The following is a 21,747-nucleotide window of genomic DNA, read 5'->3' on the forward strand; positions in this document are numbered from 1 at the left end:
CCTCCCAACTGAGGTGGGGGGCATTTCTTGGGATGGACTGTTCAAGGCATGTGGTTCCCCAGAAGAGACCAAATTACCATATAAATGTCCTGGAGGTTAGATAGGTACTTCTAGCATTATGGGCCTTATCAGAACTCTCTTCCTGTAGGGACAATTGCCTTCCAGACAGACAATGTATCAGTAGTCTGGTACATCAAGCAAGGGGGACCAGATCTTAACCCCTTTGCCAAGAAGCAAAGAGAGTTTGGCAGTGGGTGATCTCTTCCAACTGCTTTCTTATAGTGATGCATATACCAGGGAAATCCAATGTTCAAGCAGACATGCTCAGCAGAACTATCCTAATGCCTTATGAGTGATCTCCCTACCAATCAATGGCAAACATGATCTTCCACAAATCTATTCGCCAGTCCCCTCAACAAGTGCAGCAGGTCCTTTGCCCTAACCCCCCCCCCAGGGACAGTCAGAGAGAGATGCTGTAGTCCACGTTTGGCCCTCCGGACTTCTTTATGCTTATCCTCCTCTGTCTCTGATCCCCAAATTTATTCAGAAAGCACTTTGGTTGAAGAGCAAGGTAATCCTCATTTGCCCCCCTTTTGACATCAGCAAGTGTAGTTCCCCTTCCTATGGTCTCATTTACTATGTCCTCCTTGGACACTGGACCCCAGTGTAAATTTCCTTTCACATCCATCAGGGATGACTTATCCGGACATCTCAGGCTTCAGGTTAACCACATGGTTTCCAATGATGGCTAGACATTCAAGGCTTTCCTCTCCGGTTCGCCAAATTTTATTTTCATATTAGAAGCCCTCTACAAGAAAGATTTATAAAAGTAAATGGAAAGGGTTTTCGTTTTGGGCTCCACAGAGAGAGTTGAATCCTTTCACTGCTCCAATCCCTGCTGTTTTAGATTTTCTTGCCTCTGTTTTTCAAGGTGGGGCAAGTTTCTACACCATTAAAGTTCAGCTAGCAGCCATCTCTAACTTCTATAGTGGAGATGATGTTTTTCCATTAGCTTCATCCAAGTTATGCAAGGCATTTCTTAAAGGCACCTTTTTGCTTACAATTCTAATAAAGAATCATATTCTGCCTTGGGATCTCACTGTGATATTGCAAAGTTTACAATTACCCTTTGAACCCTCAAATAAAGCAGATCTCAAATTTCTTCCTTGGAAACTAATCTTTCTTCTGGCTATAGCTTCTGCAAGGCAAGTCTCTGAACTTCAAGCACTCTCTTCAAAACCACCTTATCTAATTTTCCATAAAGTCAGTTACCTTATTCACTAATCCTACCTTTGTACCTAAAGTTGCCTTAGAAACAAACATCAACCAAGTCATCAACTTACCAGTTTTCTTCCCTAAATTTGACAATAAAGTAGGCAACTTCATTCCTCTCTTCATAGGACTAAAAAAATTAGGAAAACTGACCGATTGTTTCATTTGCCAAGAACACATTGGGAAAAAACTATTTCAAAAAATACACTACCGAAATGGATAACAGATTGTATTTCTCATGTTTACACTTTGAGAAGGTTAACCTTGCCAAGACAACCAAAAGTACATTCAGATAGGTGAATAGGTACATCAGCTGTTTTTTCGGTCAGAGCTTTTATTGATGATATTTGTGCAGCTGCCTCTTGGTCCAGTGTTCATACTTTTATTGTTTATTGCAAGTTGGATATTATCTCCAGAAACAGGGCTACATTTGGTTCTCTGGTTCACCAGAACATCCTTCCATGAGGGCCACCCAAGGTTACTGTAGCTGGGGACTCTGCTCCATTTGCTGGAAATGAATGAAAATGGCAACATCAAATATAAAAGTTATGTACTGACCATAACTATGCATCTGTGTTGTCCATTTTCATTCTTCCTCAACTTTGCCCCACATTTCCCCTATTCATGTCTTTGGGAGTGACCTGATGAAGTTTCTTGTTAGGAACCACATATGTCCTACTATTCATATGCTGCAGTATTCATAACATGAGTGAGTCTGCCTCCAGCTGACTTGTATGTCCAGCCAATATACTAAAGTCTAAATGCTGCTGCAAGGTACGTGCGATGGTGCACATCAATCAGCGTACATTGCCCATAAAGAGATGTCAGGTATAAAGTGGACATCAACACGTACCTACCTCAGAACTTTTCTGCCGCCTGTCAGACTACCAACTTCGGTTGTCGCTCAACAGAGAACTCACCTTTGTGCTTCAGATAAGTACCCCATTGGGGGGGTTTCTTTTCCTTTTGGTTACTGTGTTTTTTTCTTGTGAGTACATGTCAGCCAGGAAAGGCAAGTGTCAGTGTGATAGACATATTCCACATAAAGACTCCCACTAGCTTTGCTTATTTTACTTTACCCCAGACCACAATCACACATCCTGCAATATCTGCAAGGCCTTTGTTCCTAAAGTGCTCCATAGCCGCTTAGCATTACTTAGGTTATATTTGGAGAATCAGAGACTTAAGTGCTTAGCTCAAGACATGGCTCCAACATCGGGCCCTTCAGAAGAACCGCAACTCAAAAAGGCCAAGAAGCCTCGGCCTGATCCTACAGCTGCTTTGTCTACACTGAGCATCCCTCCCAAGGCTGATGAAGGCCCAGAGGCCATTTCAGAATCTGCAGAGCCATCTTTGATAGGTACCATGATGGAAGCTGTCAAAGAATCTGTAGGTACATCCCAGAGGGATTTGCAGGCATCAAATTTGGGTGACGGGGGGGCACAGCTGGTTGTTTCTGAATGCCTGTGCAGTTTGACGCAGATTGTGGTTCATGAGGATGTTCTTACAGATGTTGTGAAAAGCCACCAGATGTCATGCCCTTCTGCGTTTCATCACCTGGCACCTGAGTCTCCAAAGAAAAAGAAACTAAAAACTAAACATGTTTCCCCAGTTTCTCAGGAACAGGCTTCTGATCAAACTCCTGACTAGCAGGCCTTTACCTAAGGCCCCCTTAATGCCTTCATGGCTCTCAGCCAGACGTCAGCTCATTCTTTTCTGGCACAGGCCCTTTCTCCTTCTACCCCTTTGAAGAGGCCTGCAGAGGATGTCCCTTCTGAAGAGGACGATTCATCAGAGGATGAATCTCTTGCCTGTTCTACTCAGATTGCTTCTCCTATGGGTTATGCCTCCCCAGTGGAGGAATCTTATGGTACGGATTACCCTGGGGGAGGATATTTCCTTTGGAGAGATCATTGTAAAGATGAAGGAATTCTTTAAGTGGGATTGCTGGCAGGTTTCTGAGATTCAAAAGAGGTACTATGATCTCTTATAGATGGAATCCCCTAATCCTTCAGCCATCCCTCCTGTCTTGCCAGCCTCCTTGGATGCCTTCACTGCATCTTCCAAGTGCCCAAATTCCCAGCCTCCAGCCCCAAAGCACTGACAGATTTTACAAGGTGCCTGAGGATGCCATGTTCCTTTTTAAGTCACCCTCTGCTAACCCAGCTACTATATCAGTGGCAGCAGATAAAGCTTCCAGATTTTTACCTCCACCTTCCTGCTTCTGTCTGATAAGGAAAGTAAGGTTATGGAGAGGCTGGGGAAAAAAGAATATACTTCTGCAACCTTGACCTTTAGAGCAATGAATTATCAGACCCACATGGGCAAATATTCCCTGGGTCTTATGGTGGATGAAGTGAAACTCCTGTCAGAGCTTCCAGATTTCATCAACAAAGCCAAGCTTTACAGCATTCTTAACTCCAGCTCCCAGGTTACTAGGCACTCCATCAAATGTAGTTATGATGCAGTGGAGGCTTCATCTAGGGCTGCAGCTATCTGTCCTGAGAAGGTATTCATGGCTTAGATTACAACCCTTGCTGGATGATGTCAAAGCTAAGCTCATGGATGCCCCTCTGGACAACAAGGCCTTATTTGGCACTGCAGCTGCAGAGCTATTTAAAACCCTTCAGAAAAAGGGTAAGGAACTCCAGGATTTAAAACACGTATTTGTCTCTCCTGTCCCCCACTTCCAGAGAAATTACCCAGCCAGAACTGCCTTAGTTGAGAAGGCAACTAAGTCTCTCTCACCAAAAAGTAAAAGGGATGCAAGAAAACAGGCTCCTTCTAAGTCTGCTTCCTCCACACCTCTCAGAAGCAGCCTTTTCAATCCAAAACTGTTAGCCTGTGATCAGGTCCCAGACCCATCTACCCCTTCTCTTCACCTCTCTGTTTCCCTCCCAGCTTGGAAACAGAGTACCCAGGAATCTTGGGTCTCCTCCAGCATCGACCAAGGTTACTTCATTGTATGGGAAACCCATCCTACCTTCAAAGGAATACTACAACCCCCATAGGACCAAATGGAATTCTTTCCACTAATCCTCTCCTCTCTTCTTTCTTGGGGCACTCTAGAATGTTTCTGGTCCCAAGAAAGGATAGCTCTTGGCAGACCATCCTAGACCTGTCCCATTGAAACACCTTTCTGAAAGTTCCAACCTTTCCCATGCTCTAACATGACATGACACTAACTACTCTACTCCCTCTGATTCTCCCCCAGGCCTTCATGGTGTCACTTAACTGAACATAAAAGATGCCAACCTACACATCCCCATTCATCAACGTTTCAGGAAATTTCTTTGCTTTTCTGTGTCTTTCTCTCATTTTCAATTTTATGCTTTGCCCTTTGGCCTATTCACAAAATGTTTAGCCCCTGTTATAGCCTGCTGCAGGGCATACAGATATTCCCATACTTGGACAACCTGCTCCTTCGCCAGAAATACTCCTGGACAATTTTTCTTACACAGTGTCACTTCTGAGAGGGCTAGGGTTTACCATCAATCTTCAAAAGTCTTCCCTGATCCCCTCCCAGGATCATGTCTTCCTGGGTCCAGGATCCTGACAAGTGCACTGATAGCTTGCTTATCCCCAGAAAAGATCCTGTATGTCACCTCTTATTTCCAGGACCAAATATCACTTCAATCCCTGACCACCAGGGAGTTCCTGCACCTCCTGGGGTTCATGGTCTCAACTATTCTAATGCCTCCCTTTGCCAGGCTACACATGAGGAAATTTTAGTGGTTCCTGAGAACAGTTTGGAAGCAGTACTCTCACCCTCTGGAATTTGTTGTTCCCCTCCTACCCTGTTTGACAAAGGAGTTAGAGTGGTGGATTTTCCAGGTGACCAGAAACGCAGGTCTACCCCTTCAACCACTTCCACCCACCCAGGATATGTACACAGATGTGTCAGACACAGAATGGGGTGCAACTCTAGGAAACGGGAAGGTCAGGGATGTCTGGTCCCCTCCTCAGCTAAAAGAACATATCAACATAAAGGAAATGAGAGCTTTGATCTTCGCCCTCAAAATTTTCAAATCCAGGATTTCACTAAGGGTCCTAAGGTGGTTCACAGACAATACAACAGTCCTCTGGTACATCAACAAGCAGGGAGGGACAAAGTCCTACATCCTTTGAAGACTGGCATTATACGCCTGGGAGATTACCCAGAAGAGGCAGGTTTCCCCCCAAGCTGTTTACATTCCCTTGGCTCAGAATGTTGTGGTAGACTCTTTAAGTAGGTCCATGAATCAATCCCACAAGTGGATGTTGAACAGAGATGTGTTTCTGGACCTTGTCCATCGATGAGATATCCCTCAGATAGATCTTTTTTGACTCCACCATGAACAGACAGCTTCCCAGGTATTGTGTCAGGATTCCACATCCTGGGCTTGGAAGGTGGGCGATCCATCCTTTACATGGAAGGGAATGTTTCTGTATGCATTTCCCCCCCTTCACACTCATTCTGAAGGTTTTACTGAAAATTCAGAGGGAACAGTAAAAAACTTTGCTGGTGACGTCCTTTTGGCCAAGACTGCATTGGTTCCCCCCTCTACATTTAACCAAGGGCAATCACCACAAGTTACCCCTGAGGATGAACTTGTACAGGACAGGGGAACTCTGGTACATCCACAAATGTCACTGCTAAACTTGACTCTGTGGGTGTGATAGGGCTTTGATTCTGTTTAGATACCTTTACATTGGGGACATGCTACAAGTTTGGCAGGAGGCCAGAAAATCCACTGCTAAGAAATCCTGTGTCTCCAAATGGAAGAGGTTTCCCTTCTGGTGTCTTAAAAAAACACTTGCAACCACTGACTGTTGAGGCCCCAGTGGCCTTGTCTTACCTATGTGAAGTAATGAAGAGTGGGTTGTCATATTCCTCAGTCAAGTCACATCTGTCTGCCATTTCAGCATGTTTACCTATGTCTCCTCCAATGGCAAACTATTCCTAAGAGGTGTCCTTCACATGAGACCACCAAGGAAACCAGTGCCTCCCCCTTGGGATCTCAGTTTTGTCCTGGAAAAACTTACCCTAGCCCTCTTTGAACCAGCAATGTCATCCTGCCTGCAACATTGCACATGGAAAACATTTTTTTTCTAGTGGCTATTACCTATGCCAGAAGAGTTTCTGAGCTGCAAGCCCTCATGACATCTCCTCCCTGTCATTCATAGGGATAGGGTTTCCCATAGGACTAACCCATCCTTCATGCCCAAGGTGGTTAATGAGGTATCCCTGAATCTGGCTATCAATCTCCCTACCTTCTTCTCATTTCCCCAGTCCTCCAGTGAGAGGATTCTCCACACCTTGGACATTCACAGACAACTCTGGTACTATCTGTACATCAGTAAATCTGACAGATTATGTTTGTCTCCTATCACCCAAGGGCCCTGGGCCAATGTAGTTTCCAAGCAAACTATTTCATCTTGGATCTCTAAACCCATTTCCTTCTGCTACTCATCCAATGGTAAGGATCTGTCTTCCCCTGTAAGGGCACACTCTACTAGGGTTGTGTCCTTTTCTGGGGCTTTCTTTAAAGAATTGGATACAGCTTCTATCCTGGAGACACCTACTTGGTCCTCTGTGCATACCTTCACCAAACACTACAAATTGTATGTTATTTCCAAGTCCAGAACGGGGTTCACCAGAGCTATTCTTCATGGCTTTGTGGAAAAAGTTTCTGCTCCTCCTCCCAATTCCACCTCTACATAAGCTTTGGCATTCTCCCTCATGTTATGAATACTGCAGGATATGAATAGAAGGGCATAGAATAGTTCTGTAAAATCTTATCATAACCATAGATGTCCTTCTCTTCTATATGTGCAGTATTGCTTCCCCCCCTCCTTCCCCCCTGATACTTGCCTGATCCCTGGTTACATGTTGCTCACTTTTATCAGGCTGATGCTTTTTGGTATTTAGTTCTGAGGTAGCTATGTGCTGACGTCCGCTTTATACCCAATGTCTCTTTATGGCCAACATCACACATATCTTGCACCATCACACATATCTTGCGGTAGTATTTAGATGTTAGTATACTGGTGGGACGTGCGAGTCTGCTGGAAGTGGACTCCCTCATGATGTTCATCGTGCATACAGCTGCAGTCATAACAGATGGGGTTCTCCTGCCGTCAGGCAGGTCCTCGGTCAGCCGAATTCCAAAGTCTAGGTCCGGCGTCAGTTGTCGTCGCTTCTTCCCTGACGTCAGTGCGACAGGGGTATAAAAGAACCAGCTGATGCCATTTTCTTCAGTCTTTCTTGCCGCGCGGTGCCCGAAGCAGAAGCAGTTCGCAAGTGCCGGTTGGCCAGCTCCTGAAATTACGAAAATTTTGCAACTGAAGTGTTCTTGAAAGCTAAGTACCCCGTTGGGGAAACTTTTCTTGCCTCAGACCGATGTCAGACAAAGTTAATAATTGTATTTCATGTGGGAAGCAAATACCGCATAAGGATTTTCATTCCCTCTACATTCCTTGCTTAGGCCCAGACCACGACGTCTCGGTCTGTCGTTTTTGTGCTACATTCAACAAACGCACCATTAAGTGTCGGGCGGAATTCGCCCAGCACTATTTTGGCAAAAAATTTAACTATATTATGTTGTCGGATACTCCGACTCCAGTTTTGTCTAAAAAACGCAAAGATAAGGACCGACACACGAGGTCCGCGACCTCTACCGACACCATGCCAAAGCCGACTACAGGTAGTTCGGTTCTCAGTGAGGCGCCTATGCAGCCCCTGCCTACCGACGACACTTCATTGGTGGTGTCTTCTTTGCCCGAGGTCGCAGGTTCCTCGGCCCACACCCCGACTACAGATACCGAAGCCACTCTTGGTGGTGAATCTCAAAATGTAGACAGGTCTGCCTCCTCTCAAGGTGTCTTCAGACCTTCCTCTTCTTTTTTCATCAAGGCTTTCACTAAGTCTAAAGCAGCCATACATTCTAAGAGACAAGCTACACAGGGCCTTTCTCCAGGCCCCATGCTTAAAAAACACATGCTTAAAATGGCTGAGGATTTAATTACTCTTATCAGGGGTTCTCAACCCCCCCCCGGACAAAAGACCCAGAGTGGAGGAAGAATCCCCCTCCTCTGACCAGGCCTCCGTTATTTCAGAGCACTCTGATGAACAGGAACATTCTTACTCCCCTTTTGAAGATTCTGATGCAGAGGAGTCCATTCCCTCAGTCTCCCCCCCAGAGGATTACTCATTTGGGGAAACATTGCAGACCTTAAGGGAACACTTCCACTGGGAAGGCCAAGAGTACTTAGATTCCAAGAAAAGGCTTAGGGATTTTCTCTTGCTACCTCAGCACAGGCCTCTGGCTATACCTCCTGTCTTAGACATACTAGATGATGTGTACTCGGAGGCCTGCCTTAACCCGGATTCTTTACCTCCAGCCCCAGTCAAGCCTGACAGGTACTACCGGGTTCCTGACTCACACCAATTTTTATACAAAAGCCATGCGGCTGACCCAGAAACTATCTCACAGGGCCCCAACGGAATTAAGGCCTCCACTGCTAAAAATCCATTACCTTCCGAGAGAGATTCCAGATCTTTAGAAAGGTGGGGAAAAAAGGTATACACCTCGGCCACCTTAACCATGAGGGCATTAACCTGCCAGTTCCGTATGTTAAAGTACCAACAGTTTCTGTTATCACAGTTGAGAAGCAAAATGTCACAACCTGAACAACCAGACTTGAAGGAGTTGCAGGATTTGATGCATACTGCAGAACAAGTGGGTAAACATACCTTGCAATGTGGTTTTGATGCTCTAGAGGCCTCATGTAGAGCTGCTGTTACAGGATCAGTCATACGTAGACATGCCTGGTTCAAGGAGCAAACCTTACCAGATCATTTCAAAGCTAAATTACTAGATGCCCCTCTACAAAAGGATGTATTATTTGGTGTTAAAGCTGAGGAGGTATTAAAGAAAATGGAGGAAAAGGCTAAATCAATGCAAACAGTGAAAGATTTTCTACAGGTACAACCTCCACGTTTCAGTAGAAATTGGCCTTCCAAAAATTGGTCCTTTCCAGCCACGGACAGACCCCAAAGAGGTAGATACAGGCACCCGAGGGGCAGAGGGTAATCTCAAGGATCATTTAGAGGCAGACAATGGCAAGCTCCTACACAAAGAGGTGGTGAGGATAGTTCGCAGCCATTCAGAAAGCAAGCCCAATGACTTTCCCCTTTGCATGCCAAGCAAGGCTCAAATGGCAGCACCCTTAGGTGGAAAACTGGCATTATTTTCAAAAAATTGGCATATTGTCACAAAAGACAAATGGATCCTGGACATTATAAACAGAGGCTACAGATTCCATTTTCACACCCTTCCAAAAATGAGAGGCATGCCAAACCTGCCACACAATCAAAGGGCAGAGGCACAAAGACAAATTTCAGATCTCGTAGACATGAAAGCTATTCAAGAGGTACCTACTCAAGAACAAGGTCAAGGTTTTTATTCCAGACTATTCCTGGTACCAAGGAAGGGAAAAGATTGGAGACCTATTTTGGACCTATCCATCCTAAACACATTTTTACTCGTACCAAAATTCAAGATGCTCACATTACAGCAGCTTTTTTCCATGCTGGGCAAGGAGTCTTGGCTGGTAACATTGGACCTCAAGGAGGCATACCTGCATGTCCCAATCAGACAACATTGCAGAAGATACCTCAGATTTCTTGCAGGTTCAACCCATTATCAATTCTCTGCATTGCCCTTTGGCTTATCTACTGCGCCCAGAGTATTCCCGAAATGCCTGGCATCAGTAATTGCCTACTGCAGACTTCAAGGGATACAAATATACCCATATTTGGACGACTGCCTGATCCAAGCGGACAGCAAGCACATACTTCTGAAACATCTGGCTTTTGTAATAATGTTGTTGAATTCTCTGGGATACACAGTCAACAAAAAGAAATCAAGGCTAATACCCTCTCAGAAAATAATTTTCCTGGGTGCCAACTTGGACACAAACACCCAGATGGCCTACCTCACGCCAGAGAAGCAGGGGCAACTAACTCAATACATCAGAAAACTAGCAAATTTCACCAGGCTGACTGCAAGGAAAATCCTGCAGGCTCTGAGATTCATGGCATCTTGCATCCTACTAATCCCATGTGCAAAGCTGCATATGAGGAAACTTCAATGGTACCTGAAAAACCTATGGTCTCAACACAGCCACAGTTTGGAAACAATAATACCACTAATTCCATGTCTTCAAAAGGAATTTCTGTGGTAGGCTCAAGCATGCCAAACAAACACAGGTCTCCCATTCTGCAAGCCTCAAGCAAATCAAGTCATCACAACAGATGCCTCGGACTACGCCTGGGGGGCGGACATGACAGATCGGTGCATTCAGGGCAAATGGTCCCAAAAAGAAAAGCACCTTCACATCAATCAAAAGGAAATGCTAGCAGTAATAAATTCTATTATAGCTTTCAAAGGCCTTCTGCATCCAGGTCAACTATTGATAAGGACAGACAACACCACAGTAATGTGGTACATAAACAAACAGGGAGGAACCCATTCATACCCCCTATGCAGGCTGGCCATGTCACTTTGGAACATGGCTCTGGAATTACAAATCGAACTTCAAGCACAATACTTGCCAGGCAGGGAAAACACGCTGGCAGACAACCTAAGCAGAAATATGACAGATCCACACGAATGGAAGTTGCATCCTCAAGTTTTTCCAGAGATAATTCAAGCATGGGGAAGGCCAGACATAGATCTCTTTGCCTTCCACAAAAATCACCAATTGACAAAATTCTGCTCAAGGACTTTTCATCCACAGGCCTGGAGAGTGGATGCTCTCTCTTTCAGTTGGACAACAATGACAGTTTATGCCTTTCCACCTCTTCCTCTGCTGCCCAAAGTTCTATTAAAAACCAGAGCAGACAGACCAAAGATGATTCTTATTGCTCCAGACTGGCCAAGACAGCACTGGTACCCACTCCTGAGGAGCCTGACGCATTCCCCTCCATGGACCCTACCTCTAATGCCTCTTCTTCTGACTCAGCACAGCTTCACAACTCTTCACAGTCAGCTGAAAACACTCAATCTGGCCGCATGGAAGATTCCTTAACATCACAACAGACCCTACTCTCCAAGGAGGTGCAGGATGTCATTTTGGAGGCCAGAAGGCCATCTACTAGAAAAGCTTACTCCGCAAAATGGAAACGGTTTTGTGCCTGGAATGAGAAAAAGGGCCAGAATCCTGGAAAACTGAATTTACCTCAAATATTACAATATCTAGCTGAGCTGCTAAGCAGTGGACTTTCATTCTCCTCCATCAAAATCCATGCCTCAGCCATTTCTGCAGAATACAACACTGATCCACCTTTATTCTCTCACCCCCTCTTAAGACAGTTCCTCAGAGGGGCTAAGAATATAAAACCCCCAAAGAAACAACGAATACCTGCTTGGGACCTCAATTTCATTCTAGAGAAGCTGACCTTGCCTCCTTTTGAGCCAGCTGCCTCAACAGATTTGCAATATTTGTCCTGGAAAACAGCTTTCCTTCTGGCTATCACCTCAGCTCGTAGGGTATCGGAACTACAAGCCCTCATGGCTGTGCAGCCTTTTATCATCTTCCATCAGGACAGAGTTTCCTTACGAACCAACCCGTCCTTTATGCCAAAGGTGGTATCCAGGGTAGCTTTGAATCAGGCTATCCACTTACCTACCTTTTACCCTAATCCTCAAAACAAAGGAGAGAGACTACTACATTCCTTGGACATCTACAGACAGCTGAATTATTATTTGGACAGAACAAAGCCTTTCAGAAAATCAGAACAGCTCTTTGTGTCCTATGCTATAGGAGCTCAAGGGAAGCCAATTTCCAAACAGACAATCTCAAAATGGATAACCCACTGCATATGCTTTTGTTACTCTTTTCATGGTAAAACTGTACCTGCAGACATCAGATCTCACTCCACAGGGGCCACAGCTACCTCTCCAGCTTTCCTCAGGGGAGTTCCTACCAAAGATATTTTGGAAGCAGCCACTTGGAGTTCTGTGCATACCTTCTCCAAGCACTACCACCTACCATTATACTCCAAAACTAGAGCAGGCTTTGCCACTGCAGTCTTGCAGGGCATCCTGGCTCCTCCTAGCTCCACCTAGTGCCTACCACCCCTTTCTTAGCTTTGGGATTCTACCCATCTGTTATGACTGCAGCTGTATGCACAATGAACATAGCACAGTTTTGTACCTACCATAAATGTAGATGTTCGAGTGCTAATACAGCTGCAGTCCAGGTTTCCCTCCCTCCTTCCCCTCTTGGGACAGGCCTGTTGGCTAACACCTCCTCATACAACCTGATTGGGGTATTCATTTATGGTGTATTTGCTTGCAACTACTGCATTTTGATTATATTGCATTGCTTTATTACACAAATTTATGTATTGCCTTCCTTCTGGGGGCACCTGACATCTGGGGCAAGAAAAACTGAAGAAAATGGCGTCGGATGGTTCTTTTATACCCCTGTCACACTGACGTCAGGGAAGAAGCGACGACAACCGACACCGGACCTAGACTTTGGAATTCGGCCGACCAAGGACCCGCTTGACGGCAGGAGAACCCCATCTATTATGACTGCAGCTGTATTAGCACTCGAACATCTACATTTATGGTAGGTACAAATCTGTAAAAAAAACGAAAAAGCCAGCAAGTGTTGGCAAATGCCACATCCAAATAAATAGTTTATTACCATAGGGAAAACAAATTCCCCTATGTCTGTAAAATTGTGACAAACAATTTACAAAGCCATCAGACCAGTTTCGGCTCCTGAGAGCCTTCTTCAATGATACAAAAAAGGAAAAAAAATTTTAAGTATCAGTATGCATACATATATATGGTTCAACCACACATAAAAACCAGTCAAAACACTGCATTTATAATTGGTCATTAAGACCAGGTGAAAACAGAGCTCCAAGTTTTATAATCCATTTTTCTCTCCTTTAAACTGAGTAATTCATTCCAATAATGTTTGTCCTTACATTTTCCCTTTATGCAGTCAATGATAACAAATTTAAAGCATGCAGATGCATGTTTCAAACTATGTTTATAAAGTGCATTGCTAATGCGTTTATTTTTGATATCACTCAAGTGTTCACAAATTCTGATACGAAAAGACCTGGAAGTCTTTCCAACATAGAAAGCAGAACAGTTACAGGTCACCAAATAGATGACCCATTCAGTACTACAATTAGCCCAAAATTTGATGTCAAAGACCTGTGAAGTGTTTTTGCTGCTAAATTCACAAGTATGTGAAACCCTGATACAAAAAGAACAATGCCCACAGGGAAAGCACCCAACAATGGGTTTGCCTAAAACGGACAACTGGACGGAAGCAAAAGAATCAGAACCCACTCTCTTATAATGACTGAATTTGGAGCCAATAGTCTGTCCCCTTCTAAATGAGAAAGAACATCTCTCTGGAAGAAAAGAGTTCAATTTTGGATCAGCTTTAAGCACATTCCAATGTCTATATATAATGTTTTTAAAGCCCTGTGTATTACGTCCATAGGTGGTCACCAAGCGCAAGGGCTGTGGATTCAAATTTTTATTCTTATCTCTATATGATAATAAATCTTCTCTGTTTAAATTGGATGCCCATCTTTTGGCTATATGCACAGAACCTGGACGATAACCCCTCCTGATGAATCTATGTACCAAATCATCCCAGGCCTCAAAAAAAAAAGACTGCTGACTAGAACAAATTCTTCTAGCTCTTACAAACTGAGATTTGGGTATGTTCTGGATGATATGTTGTGGGTGGAAGCTGGTAGCATGTAATAACGAATCAAATTCAGGGAATTTTCTAAACATCCTGGTTGACAAAGTATTGTCCTCATTTCTAATAACTTCAACATCAAGAAATACTATCCTGGATGTATGACAAGTCAACTTGAATTCTATTCCCCAAATATTGTTATTAAGATATTCAAGAAACTCCATAAGATAAAGTTCATCAGCTTTCCACACCAACCAACAATCATCCAGATACCGACGCCAAATATCCATCTCGCACATATAGATATTATCATTATGATCATAAATCATGATTTCTTCTATATATGCCATGAAAAGATCTGCATATATGGGTGCAAAGGATGCACCCATAGCAGTACCTTTAGTTTGCCAGTAGCATTGATTTTGAAAATAAAAAACATTACTGGACAAAACAAGCTCTGTAAGACATACCAAGAATGTGTTAAATCCTGGTCGATATAAACCTGATCTAGTCAACCAGTAGTCCAGTGCCTGTAGGCCTGCCCAATGTGGAATGTTGGCATAAAGAGAGGTAATGTCCAGAGTGCATAATAGCCATTGTGATTCAAGTGGGTGTTATTAATAATATCCAAAAATTGGGTGGTATCTTGGATTCTAGCTCTAATGAATGCCAATAGTGGTTTTAAGTATTGGGTTAAATATTCAGACAATGGTTCAGTGAGAGACCCATGTCCAGAGACAATGGGTCGACCTGGTGGATTGGTAACATCTTTATGGATCTTAGGTAACAAATATAAATATTGTTTCATAGGTGAAACAACCATTAATTGTTCTTTCGTAGATTGTGTAATAATACCCTCCTCCACCGCCTCAGTCAAAAACTGACCAATTTGACGCTGAGAATGAGATGAGGGATCCAAAGGCATGCGCCCATAAAATTCTTTGTCACCCAATTGTCTCAAAGCCTCATTGTCATAAACAACCTTATCCAATACCACCACTGCTCCACCTTTATCAGCTTGAATGATGACCAAATCTTTATTATTAATAAGCTCATCCAAACTATGTATTTCTTCAGTAGACAAATTATTATAAGAGATAGGTAGATCCTTAAGATGACAATGTATGTCCTGTAGGACATTTTTTTGAAACACCCCCACTAAATGTGTCATCGGTGGATTGAATGTAGATTTTTTGAACTTGAAATCCTGAGGTATATCACAAACATTATTCTCAAAAAACACCTTCAGATTCAAAATTCGACAGAAATTTATCACATCCTGGGCCAAAGATTGTTCAGAAACAAAGAACCCAGGGACAAAATTAAGCCCTTTGTTTAATAATCTGAGTTGACCATTGGTCAATTCAACAGAAGAGATATTACGGACATTGGAATGAAAAGTTAGTGTTGTGTCATGATTTTCAATAATGCCTCCAGACTCTGTTTGGATGTTTCTTTTCTTGTGCTTCCGCCCCCCCCTCGTCAATATCTAAATTGGGAGGGTGTGGACAGTTATCCCTTTTGGCCTTAGGTGCCCCCTCACTGGAATATTCTTCCAATTCACCTTCCGTGTTGGAAGAGGTATCCTCCCCAGAGGTACCACTAGAAAAACCAAAATTTTTCTTAAGAATAGATTTTGGCCTTTTTCTTTTGGGAGTAGATGACCTCTTATCGTACTTATTATCATCTCTGGGTAACCTGAAAGAAACATTTTTAGATGTATCAAAAGGTTTACCCCTCTCATAATCACCTACATCCCTAAGAAATTTTTTGAGTTTCCTGTCCTTTAGGGTAGCTTCCATTTTGGACAAATCAGTGGTAAGTTTTTTAACCTGTGTAACAAAAGAATCACAGGTTTCAAACTTGTTAGACTCCAAGCAAACAGTTTCTAGGTCTTTGACACATTTTTGCACCTTACGTTCAGAAAAATTAGCCAAAGCATCCACAAATTTAGAGGAGCCTAATTGTTGAATATGACCCCAATCCTCAATGAGTTGGTCATCAATATTAGAGACCAAAGGCTGTATCTTAACCCTAAGGCCCCGTGGAGTAATATGTTTCTCCTGATATGCTTTAAATAAACGTAGGTGCCACACATTGGTCCTAACCATCTTCATGTTCTTACCCAACCTGGTAAAAAATAACTCACATTGTGTGTCCAAATCAGATCCCACAGTCACAGAAGTGGATGACAATCCATGTTTATCCAAACCAAACACAGATAAATCATCCACATCAGAAGATAAACCCTGTATGATGGGTGAAAGTGCCATATTCTAAACCTCAAAACCAAACACAACCAAACCAAATAGAATATATCATCAAGTGTGAACAAATATAACACTCAATGAAAAAACCAGTGTTGAATGTATGCTAATACATACACTGACACAAAAATTGATATATCATATATTATCCGGCCTGTGCACTAAAGATATAGCCTAAATGAAAATTCCACAAAATATTGAATTGATCCAAAACAAGACCATTATACACAAAAATACCAATAATCAAAAAAATATGTAATATAACTTGGTATGTGTATAAGTCTTGTGGATCAGTGTTCAATTATTTCAACCAATACAATAAACAGCCAAGACGAACTGACAACCCCACTAAAGTCGTCGTACTGCGTATTGGTCAATCTTGGAAACCAGCTATAAAACAATACCAATCCACATAGGATGTTAGGCACAATGACCATATCTATGTACATCGGCCTGGAACCACCTAGTATGATAAAATAATCATAAAAATTTTAAACCAATATAAAGTGTCAGTGTTAATCAGCAATACCAGTATTCATAACACACCTATAGACACATTACAAAGATGGTGTGGTTGTCTCCAAAAAATCCCATAAGTCAAAAATCTTGATATATATCTCAAAAACCACAATATAACTAACTAAACAAAATAATATATATCACCAAATAGTATTGGCAATGTATGACAATATTCACCCAACCTGAGTAATAAAAACTGTGACTGGGAACCAAAACAATAAGCATCTATAATGATGTCTTTCTATAGTCATGAAAAATGATAGCATATAAACCTCGAAGCCCTGTGTACATCAACCTAAATTCTATTGACAATCAAAATTATAAAAAATCAAAATACCAAACATCCTGAAAAACTTGACTATTCTGAAATAGTGGTCCACTGTTAATCAAACATAAACAACAAGTTCATGTATATGAAAATTAAGGAGCATTCACTGACACAGAGCCATAGGTATCGTCCCCATTGAAAAAACTTAAATATAAAACCGAATAAATAAAGTAAGACCACATCCAAAACACTACAGAAAGATGATATCTAATTTAAATGCAAAATGACTCAGAATGTGAACAATATAACTATTGTAAACATCGAAATCATGCAAACTGCATGTACATAAGTCCGCATAAAAAACGGACACAGAGAAATGCAAAATCCAACATAAAATGAAAACACTGGCAAGAATAAATCAGGAAATGTAACCACATACATATATTATATCATAACCGTACCACATTAAACTTGTACCACACTAAATAAATAATTAATTACTTAATCAAACAAGGTGAGCAACAAGCTCACTGAAACCACCTTCAATATATGTCAATTTGAATGTCAAAAAAGACAAACAATATAACTGTAATTGCTATTATAAAGAACTGGCCCAAACAAAACAAATATCCATTCGGACCACTTTAAGAAGCGGACTAAAAACAAATCCAAACCAGCATAAACACAAAAAAATGTGTATGAAAAACAGAAAATGTTTGACAAAAATTAAACAATAAATACTCCTAGGTATAACTGATATGTGTGTCAACAATCATACAAATGTAACCACAAATGCAAATGCAATCACTATAATCAGCCCCTAAGATCTACAAAACATGCGCCTATTGGATCCGTTTGAAAAAAACTGACACAAAATTCAAAAATAGCATTTAACAAAACACTAACAATGTTACTCAACTAAATCCAAAAGTAAAGCTACGTACAAAAACTTATAACGTAGCCATACCACATTTAACTGATATCCTAATAAATAAAAAATATTTAATCAAAACAATAAGCCATGAGCTAACCTCAACATACCTTAGCATGTGTCGACACACATATCAGTGAAAGTAGCTGATCCGAATCAAATCACCATTAGGAACCAGAACCATACAAAATAAAAGTACATTCCGTCCGCTTGAAAAACGGACACAATACAAATAGATGTATGGAGCTCTTCCAAACGCTGGCAATATTCGCAAATAAACCAACAGGAAGTAGGGTTACGTAAATGTACAAAATGTAACCATATAGATGAAAACAGCGGTCAGCCAAGAAGCAATTACTTAAATACTATAATATTCATGATATTCATAAATACATGACAGAAAATGTAACAATACAAAAACAATTATGTATGCAGTCTGTTTGAAAAAACGGACCCGATGTAAATCCAAATTGTCGTTGATATATGGAGCTCTTCCAAACGATGGCTAGAACCAAAAGTATGAATCCAATACCACGAGATAGTAACACTGAAAGTCACAATAATGATGAACCTTGACATAAGTTGCGCACCAGCCAACAACAGTTCACAGCAACTGAAAAAAACCATCCAAACACAAGCAGGTGCCCGTAGAACCTTTGCACGGCCAAAAGGAACTTGAAAAAAACGAAAAAGCCAGCAAGTGTTGGCAAATGCCACATCCAAATAAATAGTTTATTACCATAGGGAAAACAAATTCCCCTATGTCTGTAAAATTGTGACAAACAATTTACAAAGCCATCAGACCGGTTTCTGCTCCTGAGAGCCTTCTTCAATGATACAAAAAAGGAAAAAAATTTTTAAGTATCAGTATGCATACATATATATGGTTCAACCACACATAAAAACCAATCAAAATACTGCATTTATAATTGGTCATTAAGACCAGGTGAAAACAGAGCTCCAAGTTTTATAATCCATTTTCTCTCCTTTAAACTGAGTAATTCATTCCAATAATGTTTGTCCTTACATTTTCCCTTTATGCAGTCAATGATAACAAATTTAAAGCATGCAGATGCATGTTTCAAACTATGTTTATAAAGTGCATTGCTAATGCGTTTATTTTTGATATCACTCAAGTGTTCACAAATTCTGAGACGAAAAGACCTGGAAGTCTTTCCAACATAGAAAGCAGAATAGTTACAGGCCACGAAATAGATGACCCATTCAGTACTACAGTTGGCCCAAAATTTGATGTCAAAGACCTGTGAAGTGTTTTTGCTGCTAAATTCACAAGTATGTGAAACCCTGATACAAAAAGAACAATGCCCACAGGGAAAGCACCCAACAATGGGTTTGCCTAAAAGGGACAACTGGACGGAAGCAAAAGAATCAGAACCCACTCTCTTATAATGACTGATGACGAGGGGGGCGGAAGCACAAGAAAAGAAACATCCAAACAGAGTCTGGAGGCATTATTGAAAATCATGACACAACACTAACTTTTTATTCCAATGTCCATAATATCTCTTCTGTTGAATTGACCAATGGTCAACTCAGATTATTAAACAAAGGGCTTAATTTTGTCCCTGGGTTCTTTGTTTCTGAACAATCTTTGGCCCAGGATGTGATAAATTTCTGTCGAATTTTGAATCTGAAGGTGTTTTTTGAGAATAATATTTGTGATATACCTCAGGATTTCAAGTTCAAAAAATCTACATTCAATCCACCGATGACACATTTAGTGGGGGCGTTTCAAAAAAATGTCCTACAGGACCTACATTGTCATCTTAAGGATCTACCTATCTCTTATAATAATTTGTCTACTGAAGAAATACATAGTTTGGATGAGCTTATTAATAATAAAGATTTGGTCATCATTCAAGCTGATAAAGGTGGAGCAGTGGTGGTATTGGATAAGGTTGTTTATGACAATGAGACTTTGAGACAATTGGGTGACAAAGAATATTATAGGCGCATGCCTTTGGATCCCTCATCTCATTTTCAGCATCAAATTGGTCAGTTTTTGACTGAGGCGGTGGAGGAGGGTATTATTACACAATCTACGAAAGAACAATTAATGGTTGTTTCACCTATGAAACAATATTTATATTTGTTACCTAAGATCCATAAAGATGTTACCAATCCACCAGGTCGACCCATTGTCTCTGGACATGGGTCTCACTGAACCATTGTCTGAATATTTAACCCAATACTTAAAACCACTATTGGCATTCATTAGAGCTAGAATCCAAGATACCACCCAATTTTTGGATATTATTAATAACACCCAACTTGATTCACTATGGCTATTATGCACTCTGGACATTACCTCTCTTTATACCAACATTCCACATTGGGCAGGCCTACAGGCACTGGACTATTGGTTGACTAGATCAGGTTTATATCGACCAGGATTTAACACATTCTTGGTATGTCTTACAGAGCTTGTTTTGTCCAGTAATGTTTTTTATTTTCAAAATCAATGCTACTGGCAAACTAAAGGTACTGCTATGGGTGCATCCTTTGCACCCATATATGCAGATCTTTTCATGGCATATATAGAAGAAATCATGATTTATGATCATAATGATAATATCTATATGTGCGAGATGGATATTTGGCGTCAGTATCTGGATGATTGTTGGTTGGTGTGGAAAGCTGATGAACTTTATCTTATGGAGTTTCTTGAATATCTTAATAACAATATTTGGGGAATAGAATTCAAGTTGACTTGTCATACATCCAGGATAGTATTTCTTGATGTTGAAGTTATTAGAAATGAGGACAATACTTTGTCAACCAGGATGTTTAGAAAATTCCCTGAATTTGATTCGTTATTACATGCTACCAGCTTCCACCCACAACATATCATCCAGAACATACCCAAATCTCAGTTTGTAAGAGCTAGAAGAATTTGTTCTAGTCAGCAATCTTTTTTTGAGGCCCGGGATGATTTGGTACATAGATTCATCAGGAGGGGTTATCGTCCAGGTTCTGTGCATATAGCCAAAAGATGGGCATCCAATTTAAACAGAGAAGATTTATTATCATATAGAGATAAGAATAAAAATTTGAATCCATAGCCCTTGTGTTTGGTGACCACCTATGGACGTAATACACAGGGCTTTAAAAACATTATATATAGACATTGGAATGTGCTTAAAGCTGATCCAAAATTGAACTCTTTTCTTCCAGAGAGATGTTCATTCTCATTTAGAAGGGGACAGACTATTGGCTCCAAATTCAGTCATTATAAGAGAGTGGGTTCTGATTCTTTTGCTTCCGTCCAGTTGTCCCTTTTAGGCAAACCCATTGTTGGGTGCTTTCCCTGTGGGCATTGTTCTTTTTGTATCAGGGTTTCACATACTTGTGAATTTAGCAGCAAAAACACTTCACAGGTCTTTGACATCAAATTTTGGGCCAATTGTAGTACTGAATGGGTCATCTATTTGGTGACCTGTAACTGTTCTGCTTTCTATGTTGGAAAGACTTCCAGGTCTTTTCGTATCAGAATTTGTGAACACTTGAGTGATATCAAAAATAAACGCATTAGCAATGCACTTTATAAACATAGTTTGAAACATGCATCTGCATGCTTTAAATTTGTTATCATTGACTGCATAAAGGGAAAATGTAAGGACAAACATTATTGGAATGAATTACTCAGTTTAAAGGAGAGAAAATGGATTATAAAACTTGGAGCTCTGTTTTCACCTGGTCTTAATGACCAATTATAAATGCAGTGTTTTGATTGGTTTTTATGT

This window comes from Protopterus annectens, chromosome 11.part0 (assembly GCF_019279795.1).
Source record: "Protopterus annectens isolate FY-2018-M chromosome 11.part0, PAN1.0, whole genome shotgun sequence".
In the NCBI taxonomy this organism is placed as follows: Eukaryota; Metazoa; Chordata; order Ceratodontiformes; family Protopteridae; genus Protopterus; species Protopterus annectens.